Below are 12,362 nucleotides of genomic sequence, written 5' to 3'. Positions count from 1 at the left end.
TAACACCCTAGTCAATCCTCCTTTTCCTTGGGCAAACACGTGGCGTGTGCTGAGCCCCGTCTCCTGCAGACGCGAGTCGGCCGCTCGGTGGTTCATGTGGAAGGGCTCTGATCTCGTGACTCTTACACAGCCGATGAGCCACTTTGTTCAGCTATCAATTGCGGCCAGGTCGCTTCTGAAAGAGAACTAATAGCTCATTGGGCCTTACCTGGTAAAATAAATATTATTTAAATGTATTTTATTTGGTTCTTTCGGTAAAGTCACGTAGAATGTATTATCATTCTACGTGACTTTACCGAAAGAACCAAAGAAGATGAATCATTGCAGTCACGAAAGCTTTAAATCGAAATTTAAATGTATTTATTTTGAGTGTTCTTCTTACCTTTCCTATTCTTGCACTCCAATCGTTTTTTTGTTGTTGTACATTTCTAACTCGCCCCGACTGGAGATATGTGAATAAAGAGCTTCATAGCTCATCGGATTTCTCCAGTATGAATAAAGATTCTGATTGTGCGTCAGAACCCCGTCACCGGCACGTGTCCCAGCCGACACGAATGAAGGGTCCCAACTTCCTCTACTCCACCACCATCAGCACCACCACCCTCGAATGTTGTGCCTGCCATGGCGCTGCCTTTCCACATTATTCGGCAACAGATTCGCGTGGCTACAGACGGCGCCACCCCCACCGCGAGACCTCGCGCCTCATCTCGGCTCATCACCTGATGATGCTGCTCCTACCTGCGTTGGCAGTGGTACACAAGAAAAATGAATTAATAACAGAAAACAACCCCCGACATATTCGCCAATAACGCTGCCTTAGAAGTCAAACATATACGAGGCGACGTCTCGGGAAAAATGGCTATGGAGAAGGGCCGTCGCCTGAAACGTCGCATTTATTTATATTTCCTCTTAAGGCCACCACGGTGTTATTGACGAATGTGTTGAGTTGTGTTGTTGTTAATGAACCTTACACTTAGTGATTCACATCGGTGTACAGTTACGTGTGCGTAGATCACATCATGCCCGTTGTATATCAGTTTCCCACGATATTTGTTTTACGTGAATTTGTGTTTCTAGTTAAGGCCATCAATTTGCAATTCTATAAAAAAAAACAGAGTATGAAGTCACAGTGAGGCTAATTTGGATTGGAATACGGAGTCAAACTAACTCACTAGGTGAGCAGTGAAGAAGGATCATTGACCCAAATATCAACTGTTACATGAGTTTAACACGAAGTAGGCTTTCGCGACCAATATTTACGACTATAATTGACGACTATAATGAGCCAATAATGTCTGTGTGTCCCGTGCGTGACGTCCCTCAACGTCGGCCAGCCCCCCTCATTAATAATCATCAACAGGTGACGTCCTTCACGTGGATCCCCCCCCCTCATTAATAATCATGAGCAGGTGACGTCACTCCACATCGAACGGCCCCCCTAATTAATAATAATGAAGAGGTGACGTCTTCCAAATGGACATCCCCCCCCAACAATTAATAATAATTAGCGGGTGACGTCACTCCACATGGGGGGGGGGGGGGGCGAGGCGACTCCTACCCCCTACTCAGCGTCAACTCACAACCCTCACTACAAAGGCAGAACCTTCACGTCATCACGTGATCTCCGTAACGCTGTTGTTGAGACATCAAAGTAAAAAGGACGTCGTGATGAACAAGGGATTATAACATTAAAATTAAATAGGTCTGTGTCACCGCGGCCTTACAAATTGCACACGAATTGATGCAATGAGTATCACGTCGCGGTCTGCTTTTCGCTTGCAAGTTTCAGATTTACTGCAATACACCCGTCCTTGGACGGGCAAAAGGCTCGTTATCTATAATAGAGGGTGTTGGGTTAGATCGCGTTAATATATGTGTCGTTAAACCCGCCACCATCCAACACACCGGTGTGCTGTGCCAGTAACGAATTGGCGCGTTTTCTTTACGTGACAAACCTTACTAATTGGCTGTGTCGGGTGGTGGCGGGTCTAACGGCACATTCATTTTTGCGCCATCTAACCTAAAAACCTCTATTACGAAGCGCCGTATCATGTATTTATGCATAGATGTAAAACGTTTACTTATTTATTTCATGGCCGAACGAGTTGAGTATGTTTTTTGTTTGCGTTCAAGGCGCTCATTCACCACTGCCAACTTGAGCAGCAGCAGCAGCAGCAGCAGCGTCGCCAGATAATGCGTTCAGCGCGTGCGAAGGGCGACTCGGTGGTAAGGGATTGGAGAGGGTGGTGATGGGATTGGGGGCTCCGATTAGCATCGCCCACGTGTGCAGGGACATTCATCGGTAAGCCACCAAACTCCCGCGAGTGACGTGCGGCACGATGATCTGGCGCTGCGTGCCATCGCCCTAAATTCCGTCACCGTGGAACAGACCGTCATGAGCGTTACTAATTATATGGTAATGAGGTCTCGCGCAGCGTAACAATACATAACCAGGAGGATACATTACATGCGTGCATATTGATGCTCGGGACGCACGTAACGTGAGCCCTACCATCGACTTGCGGGAACTCGCAATAAACACAATCTCAACATTTAATAACACCGTACAGAAAGTTTTTTTTTACCAAACAAGACTTCGCTCTCATTTCTGCTTCCCTTCACCCTGCCCGATTCCCCCCTCCCTCCCCCTCGGCACGTAGCCACGTGGTCTGGAACTCAGCACTGTGGAGGCAGCGAGAGAGCCCAAAGCCTTCGCTCGCCAGACGGCGATACAGCGAAAATGTGAGCTCCACCTCTTCCGCCTGTATGGGGATAGAGTGTTTTCCCCACGCATGCGTGGGTTTTCCTCCCACGTATAAGCACTCATTCAGTGGCCGATAACACCTGAATATATAGAGGAGCACAGAGCTTCGGTAATTGTTGGAGCCGGCTCATCGCGTGGATGCCTTCGTGAGTCTTTCGCTCTCTCAGAGAGCCAGCGAAAACTGTGCGGTGCATTGCAAATCGACGTGATGATGATTCTTATTGTTCTCCAAGTGCTCGCATTGAGCCGCGGAAGAGGTGAAATTTTTGTGATTCGTTTCTAATCGCTCCGGGACAACGCTTCACGCGCTGCGCTATGAACCCGGCGACCCGAGTTCGATTCCCGCTCACAGCCAGCACCAGTGACGATTATCTGAACCAGTCCTGGGCCTCCGCTAGGTCGACTCAGCCTCAAACGAGGACCTGGTGCGGTGTGTAAACGTCGCCATTTGGGAGAAAGTGGCGGCCGGGCGAGGTGCTGGCCTCGTGTGCTGTACCGGCCTTCCATAGGTGCTCGCAAACAGCACTTGCCCCAACAGTCTGATATGGCTATACGGGGAGATATGTCTTTGTTCGTATGTATGTACGCGCATTGCTGGATCCGCTAAACATTGCAGAGAAACAGCGCGATGGACTATGACGCTGATGCTGCGCGCAGGGCGCCAGCTCCTGCGAGCGACTCACACCTCGCGTGAATCCCCACGAAGTGGCCGCTACGATCGCAGCGGGACCCACCGCCAGACTCCGGCGGCTCAGCGTGGCGCAATCTGACGTCGCGCGGAGTTGAAGGGGCCACTTGACAGCCGGCGTAAGCGCACGGCAAACAATTTTTATTTCGTGAAGGAGTTCGGGCTGGCTTTGGGTGGGGGAGTTGGTGGGGAGGATGGGGGGGGGGGGCGGAGGAGGGGGGGGGGGGCGAGCCCGGCTTAAATCCTTCCGCCAACCGCCCCCTAACTCGGGTCCCCCCACCCCGCACCCCGGACACTTCCCCGACGCCAACCAGCCCCACCTCCAACATCGCCTAATCATCCTATTAATGAGTCTCCATGGGAACTCGGCGCGCGCAGTGCTGCTGTCAATCACGCGGCGAGCGGGCGAACGGAGGCAGATCCGACCCGGCCCGGTCCGACGCGCGGGCCCAAGGTTGCGGGTGGACGAATCAAACATCTGTGAATCAAAGCGGCGCGTTTATCGGGGGCACGGGGAGCGGGGGTACGGGGAGGAGAGGGAAGGGGAGGAGGAGGGGGAGGGTGGCTCCCACCCGCCTCCGCCCGATCCCCCGGGTCTGCGCTCCCACACCGCGCACGCAGAGCTGGAGCGTAGCGCGCGATACACGGGCGAGTGAGCGGAGATCAGACGAGACGACGAGGACGCGCGATTTCACTCAATTACGCGGGGGGGGGGGGGGGGGGGGCTTTGATCGGGGCGGTTGTGCGATGGAGCCCCGGTCACATTGGGTCGATGATGAAATGATGTCTTTGATGATAGCTCTGATGAGATGTATTTCATGATGAGATATATCCGATTCGGTAATGGCTGATTAATTATTAGAGCTCGAATGTGGTGTGCGTGATGAAGTGATGGTTCTGATGGGATGCGTCTGATGAACTCATAATGAGATATCTGTTGATGATGAAGCGATGTCTACGATGAGATCTCGTAAAATATATTTCCGAATATTAAAGTTTTTATTATCTCCGTGCTATCACTTGGGGCCAAGCCCCGTCGCGAGGGGAGCGTTTCTCTCTGCACGGCGCACCGCGCGTACTCACACCGCGCGTACACACACCGCGCGTACACACATTGCCAGATTCCCATCTCACTACCTCGGCCCTTTAGCCCCCCCATTGGTGATGCTGGAGACAAGGGCGACTTTTCGCCAAAACACAACACGGGCAATAACTAGAAACTCCTCGCCAACGGCCGCGTGAGTCGGGCCCTGCCCTCTCCACTTCGTAGCCCAGCGTAGGCCAGCAAATCACACAAACGTGGGATCACTCAGAGCTGGTATCGCCCCCTTACTGCCAGACTCATGCCCCAGGTCACTCTTGCAAATGAGACTAGTACGGTCTCTGGAGTTTTCACCCGGTTAAACAGAATACACTTTAAACGTGTCTGATCCACCAACCACTCCCCCCATCCCCCCCACCTTGGCCCGTGGGTCCCCGTGCAGTTGCACCGCCTGCACGCTCGATAGCCTCGCTACTCACTCATTGCTCATTCCAAAGCCGCTCGCTTAATCGTTCCGTGTCCACTCGTGCACGGCTCCTCTTCCGGGGCACGTGCTGTGTGCGTGTGCAGGCTGCGCTGCTGAATTCATATTTAAAGCGACGCTGCGTGCTGGGCGAGATTAAGTTTACGGAAACTCGCGCACAGCGGTCGGTATGGACAGTCGAGATCGCGTTCGCTTTGCAACGCATTACTCGCTCACCGCGACCCATTCCGCCCTAATTAGCCATAACGAGATGCGAGGCAAGGCACGCGAGCCGAACTTTCTCCCTCTCTCTCTCTCTCTCCCCACGTTTCGTTTTGTTCGCGATTTGTTTCGCCCGGGCTCATGAGAGTTCTTCTGAGCCTCATGAATGCAAATGCAAGACCCACCTTGGCTGCTCTGAAGATGAATGATGAGAGGGTAAAAAGGGGGAAAGGGGGGGGGGGGGCGGTGGAGATTTGGGGGGGGGGCACGGTGGTGAGTTAAGGGGCAAGAGAGTGAGTGACTGCTGGCATCTCATCTGTTCGTCTTGCCAATGTCGCTGTGGTGACGTTGGTGGTGATCGGATCCCATACATGGACATTTTGTGGCCGCCTTCCACCAAAACAACGGGCCACCAGCCGCCACTTGCTCCGGTACAGGTGGTGATGATGTTACCACAGAATTAGCATGGAGCGCATTCAGTTTGAGCCAGCTAATTATATTCGCGCGCTTGAACGGAGTTTATAGACCTCGATGGTGATCCGATTCCTCATAGATTATTGCGTGTTTTGTTAAAAACAATTGAGCGAATGCTTTTACACGTGACTTTTACACAGTTAGAGCAGCAGATACACAAGAAAAATAAAAACAAATCTCCGGCAATTGATGGTGATGCTCAAGAAGGGCTAGAAGCAGGAAATCTGGCATTGGGATCCTAGGATGGATTGCACATTAAACATTTGAATTATGATAATATTTACGGATGAGTATTTTTTTTACAAAACAATTGGAGCACCAAAAATGAACGAATTCGGAGGATTGAATCACGGCACTTTAAGGCTGATAGGTTTTACTCAAGGGGCAGCCTAATGATCCACATCGCTTCAAGTGTCGTACTTAACACGCGCTCATAATGTGTCACCTCCACCATCGGTGAGCCGTGTGGCGTGTGACGCTAAAGGCGATAGAAAGTATGATAACGTTCGATACCTGCTCCTCGTACCATTCACATTTTCCAATCTTGATATTCATTGCCGTGTATTTTGTTCGGCTGACCTCAGTGGCGGATGATCACTGGCACCAGCTTCATCGAGCCCCGTTTTGGCTACGCACTGTGCGAAAGAAGTTCAACGTACAAACCAAGTGTTAAGCGTGGTCCAAATAAGCCTCACTATCCGCACGGAGTGTGTTGAGCGACTTACATCCAGCGGTGGACTGACGCAAGGGCTGGGATGTATTTGTCTGTTGTGATGGCCACAGCTCGAGAGCCCCGTGGCGAGATAAGATCAGCTCGGGTATGAATACGCGCTACCTCACGCTGATTGTGCCACATGATTGCTAAACACGCGGCGCCACCGCTCACCACCACCACCCTCCACCACCACCGCCACCACCCACAACAACAGCTGGCTAATAAGGGGACAGTGATATCAGGCTAGGTGCACGCACAAAGACAAAGATCCCCCCGATAGCCTTTAACAGCTGTTCGGGGGAGAGCTGTTAGCGAGCACCTATGGAGGCCGGAACGGCACACCGTGGGGTATGTGATGTTTACACACCGCGCCAGGTATTCATTTGAAGGTTGAGCTGACCTAGGGGAGGCCCAGAACCGTTTCAAATATTCGACACTGTTATTGCCCATGAGCGAGTTCGTAGCGCAGTGTGCTAACCACTGCGCCACCGCTCCCCACGACGCGCACGCACTCATGGCAAGGACGCAACGCGCGGATGAAAACGCACACACACAGAGGGATGAAAACAGAAGCGCGCGGGGTGGGGGAGCAGAGCGGGCTGGCTCCGCGCGTGTTTGGTCAGAAACTGGAGAATCTGACCTCTAATATCTAATTAATGAGTGCAAACGAGAAGCCGGGCGGCGCGCATGCTAACAGCGTTCCGTGGCGGGGTAACGATGTCTCAGGGGCCTCGCCTCGCCCTCCAACAGTAAGTGTCCGCGTGTCGCGGCGCCTTAGCCGGGGGCCCGGAGCCGCGCGGCCCTAACCGCTCCCGACAGCCTCATTTAAATATCGCCACCGCGCCGCGCACAGCGAGCATCATTAAGGGCATTATGCTAATGCGGCGGCCGGGACAGGGCGAGGCTCGCTCCTGGGCACAGCAGACGGACCTCACTCTCGTAATTAGGCCTCCAGTCAATCAAAAACGTGTAAAGCCGCTGGCGCTTTTGGGATATTTGCATGCGTCCGCGACTTTTGCTTCGCAAACAAGTGAGGGGCCACGACCGTGTGGCCTCCAACCCCGCCCACACCCCGCCCCCCACGCGGCTTTGCGAACAAGGCGCGACGTTTCGTGGCTGATGCCTACTTGCTTCTTCTCCTGTCCAGGCGAGACCCCACGCGCCTCACGCGACGCATCTCTCGAGTGCAGCAAGAAGCCCGAGCCACTGCGGACGAGACGGAGTCCCTCGCTCTTCATCCTCAGAGTGGCTGATGGTGCACGTTGTGCGAGGACGATACTGATGATGGCCGTGATGGTTTTGTTGGTCGAGACGATGACGTGATGACCATGATGATGAAGATTGTTTCGGAGTTCGCTTATACGTTGCGTGAATGAATGCATTGGAGCGGCCGGCCTGGGAACGCGTGTGTAATAATTAACTAGGCATGTGAGTGCTCGTGTGTAGGCCCTATGTGTGTATGTATACGCGATTTTGCATGTGCGTACGCGTGTGCATGGACGCGTGTATGTACTGTATGTATGGGGGGAGTGGTAGTGTAGCCCATTGCCCTACGAACCCGGAGAAGCGAGTTCCATTCCCGCTCAGGGTTGCGAATATCTGAACCGGTCCTGGGCCAGCCCTTATTGTCGACTCGGCCTCAAATGGGTGGCTGGTGGCACGTGTAAATATCAACACCGGGGAGACAAAGGCGACCGCGGGTGCTGTTGGCCACCGCCTCTCCCCCCCTCACCCCCCTCGTGTACCGTGCCGGTTTTCATAGGTACTCGAGTAACATAACTTGCCCCAACAGTCTGTTAAGGGGGATCTTTGTATACGTTTGTATGTATAAGGCATCACGGGGACTCTTTGTCTTTATGTGTGCGCTTCACAACACGCGGCGAGGGGCTACGGGGCCAGTCTTTATCTCGTGTTTACGTCCCAGCGATGAGCGGCACCACGGGAGGCCGGGTTGGAATGCAGCGCATCCATCAACGCCTTAGCATATACATGCAGAACACAAAGGCAAAGAACTCCCGTGTAGCCTTTAACAAGACTGTCGGGGCAAGTGCTGTTAGCCAGAAGCTCTGAAGGCCAACACGGCGCACAAGGGGGCGGGTGACCAACACCACGCTCGGTCGATAGTGGCCCCAGTGTTGATGTTTACGCATTGCACCAGGTACTCATTTAAGGTATAGTCGAGGCCCGGGACCACTTAAACGTTTACTCGCCACTGATTATAACCGTTAACGCCTGTAAGCTTGGTTATAAATGCAGTGCGCTAACCACTACGCAAGTACACGCCCCTACACACTCACACATGCACGCACACACACACACATTTGCTCCACACTCGGTCACATAATCCACCCCAAGTCTTCAATGTTGAATCGTTTAGGCAACACGTGCAAGGTGTCCAATTGAAACCTCCAGTCGACCTCCACTCAATGTGAGGTCGCTTCTTCTCCGAAGCTGCAAGCGCGCTCTGGAATTACATCCGCCCGGGATGTAGGCTGGGTCCGCCTGTTGAAGTCTAGACTCAAGACCTTCCGCTGCTCTTCCCGAAGAAGAACACGTGTCTATATCTTATCTGCTTTACCACCTGATGACGGACGCTTGTGTTGCGCCCGAAACGTCGTGATTAATATTATTTTATACCTACGTGACTTTACCGAAAGAACCAAAGAGTATGTATTCCTGCAGTCACGAAAGCTTCAAATCAAGATTATATCTTATCGATGAAATATCTTTCTCCGCACGTCTAACCATAATTTCATCTCTTCCCCCTCTCTGTACTTTGCAGTATCTTACATTTCCAGATAATAATTATTTAAAAAAAAAACATCTCAAATCAATTCATCCTCTCTTCCAAGTCCGTTCGATGTGTGTGTATCGCTCCTAAGTATGTGGCCGCCTTGACACGCCTCCAGAACTTTGTTGTCCTTCCACGCACCTCCGATAAGCACGGTTGGCTAGGTACGGTGCGAAAGAAGTTCAACATTCATACATAATAGCAGCACTGCAATGACGCCGAGGGAGTGGCATCATTGGGCGTTCTTCCACCGGACTGTGGCATAAACACCACGATTTTATTTTCTCAGGAGACCAGTAGAGCAGAAGAGCTCATCACTGGCACGCATTAGTCAACAGGAGCATCATCGTCGTCGTCATCATCGTTATTGCAGTTGAAAGCTTCACAAAGTTGGTTACAATTGTCAATTAAATCCCGCGCACACGCGTCACCTGCACTTGCCACGGTTCAGGACACGATGTGGCGTGAAGAGAGAATTGCAGACGTGACTGCGATTGTGATGGGTGGGACACGCGCGTTCAGGATGGAGGGGGGCAGCTTCCTGAGAACGGGCATTGGAGCGGCACCTCGAAGTAGGCGGCCAAGGGGAAGAGCTGCAGCCAAATGGTGGTGTCGAGGCTGTAAGAACAGTCCTTGAAGGATTTGTCAACCGTGTAACAAGCGAGAAAAATAAAGTCGCATGCTGATGCTCATTATTAAATCGTAATAGTGGTCCTTGAAGGACGCCTTAAATGCGTACACACGGGGAATATCTCAAGTCAGATGATCATGAGAGAATAGCTGCAGAACCTGGAGGTCTGCGGATAAGCAGACGGAGTAGAAAGGAATCGATGGGGAGGTGGTGGCGTGGTGGCATCAACGGCACGGGTTGCGGTGACCCCTTGACCTGACTCCGTCACCTGTCTCTTCACACGAGTCGCTCGCCACCGGTGGCCTCGGGCACCTGCTTATCGTCGAGGTGACGGGGTCTGTAAACAGCCCCGTGGCGGTGGGGATGGATGAGGCATTGAGAGCCCCCGCGACGGACATGAAAATAAACGCCACCCCCCACCCCCTTTCTCCTCCTCATCCTCCAGCGTGGCGCTGCGTGGCGAGCGAGTGGCGTGGCTTCGGTCCACGTGGCTTTAGTCCACGCCATTGCCCATTTTTTCACTCAGGCGAGCACCACTTAAGCACGTGCGTGCAGCCCTTGTTTATCAATCCGCTGCTGGATGAGGGGGCCTGCCCACGCCATGCGGGTCGTGAGCACTATTTGGTCAAAGGCAGGAGGCCTGCTCAGAGCGGGCTGGTGAAGGCGCTGATTTCATTGGTAGCCGAATCATTGATTTGACTCAGCACTTCCGATGCAACCTACCGTGTTATTTATAATAATATACCACGCTGTAAAGTAAATATGTACAACATATGAAGTTATGTTCTGTGTATGTTGATAATGCAGATATTGCTCCTGTGCTATATGGAACATCGTCACTAAATGTATCGATTTATAGTAAGAAATGTATCACATCATATGAGAATCAGAAAAGAATAAAAAAATAAGTAAATTCCGTGTCGGTGTGAACTTACATGGCGAATAAAACCCTTTCTGATTCTGATTCTGATCACATCATATGAGCAAAGCATAATCTCACCTTTTAATTCACGGACAGAATTAAATTGTCAGAATCTTTATTTAGGTTGCAGGATAAATGCGATGAGCTATGAAGCTCTTTTTCACAGATGTCCAGTATGGGCGGGTCTGCAAGTTACAAAATGTAAATGTACGCATGCGAAATCACACGCACGGATACATCGTATCTCTCCCGGTCTTAATGAGTTACACCCGAGACCAAGATAGATGCACTCATATGTAGTACAGCCCTTTTGTCAATCCACTGCTGGATGTAGGCCACCACACTCCGCTGCGGATCGTGGTCGATATCAGACCACAGTACTTCGCCACGCATGTCAGCACGGGGATTTGATGGTGGAAAAAGAAACGGGGCCCAGGCTCTATTCAGGTATCACTCGCCGGTGATATCTGAACCGTGGCCAAGATTGGAACTCGGGTCACCAAGTTCATTGTGCCCAGTGCGCTGTCGCTTCAACCGCGACCCTTACCAGGTAGATACCCAACATGCACTCTCTCCGTGCACGCGCGTCCCATGTTTTGTCCCCTCCATCCAAAGCAAGCGGTTACAATAAATAAATATGCTTTGTTTTAAATCAAATCAGGAAATATCGTTGAGTGGGGTTATATTCGATTTCAAACAGTTTAAGCTCCTGTTCTACTCGCGAATTGGGTGGTGGTGGTGGGCTCCGTGTATCCATGACGGAGTATAATGCGCCTGGCCCTCTCCCTCCCTCTCTCCGCGAGGTTCCCGGAGACCTCCCACTGCGGGTTGCGCGCTGATCCCCGCGTGCTTGGAGCTGGCGGGAGGAGAGGGGGGGGTCGGGTTGGGAGTGAGCCGAGACAGTTGCCGGGTTACGCGGCGCGCACGAGGGAGCGAAACGGCTCCGGTTGAACCCACGACGGGGAATGATGATGATGATGATTAGAGAGCGCGTTCGTGTAGGTGCGTCGCGGATGTAGCCGGATATGATTAAAATATAAAACAAAAGTCTGCGGAAACCCGACAGCCTTCATGTGGCCCGCGCTGGAAAACCCCGCGCGTATTGCCTTACCGACCTTAATTTTGGAGACTTTCAGAAGTTCGAAACCGGCGGCGGCGGCGGCGGCGCGGATGGCGCGCAACGCACGAACACAGACAGCCGAGGGAGGGAGGGGGGATCTCTCCGGCCCCGCACCCACACGGCCCGCGACCTCCTTGCTCCATACGCCTCGCTCTCTCGCGCGCGTTCCACTGCCCTCCTGTATATATGATGATGATGATGAAGAGCTTACCGCAGCCAATGTACCGCGTACACCTGTGCTCATTCAAGCTAAAAATACCCGCGCCGGCCCAGTTTTACGTTCGGCCACACGGCGTGCTGATGGCCCCCTTCAATGCCTGAATTTAAGTTCGGTAACTGACCACCACACACTACTAAAAAAAAAACTAAGAATATGCGCGATTTTAAATCCGTCGAAATACACACGCGCACGGTAAGAGCAATGAACATCAGTCGTTGAAAGAAATAAAAAGATCCTGTGGAGATGCCGGGGATTGAACCCGGGGCCTCATACATGCAAAGCATGCGCTCTACCACTGAGCTACATCCCC

The 12,362-nt window shown here is 52.3% G+C and overlaps 1 non-coding gene across 1 annotated transcript; it reads right to left on the bottom strand.

The window, feature by feature from the left end:
- Nucleotides 1-12,290: 12,290 nt before the first annotated feature.
- TRNAA-UGC (transfer RNA alanine (anticodon UGC)) lies at nucleotides 12,291-12,362 on the bottom strand. The gene has a single exon. It is a non-coding gene; the product is annotated as a tRNA-Ala (tRNA).

Source organism: Petromyzon marinus, chromosome 10 (genome assembly GCF_048934315.1).
Source record: "Petromyzon marinus isolate PM22_M1 ecotype Great Lakes invasive population chromosome 10, UKy_Petmar_22M1.pri1.0, whole genome shotgun sequence".
In the NCBI taxonomy this organism is placed as follows: Eukaryota; Metazoa; Chordata; class Hyperoartia; order Petromyzontiformes; family Petromyzontidae; genus Petromyzon; species Petromyzon marinus.
Note: the sequence above shows the minus strand (reverse complement) of the source record. Positions and strands in the feature narration are given on the sequence as shown.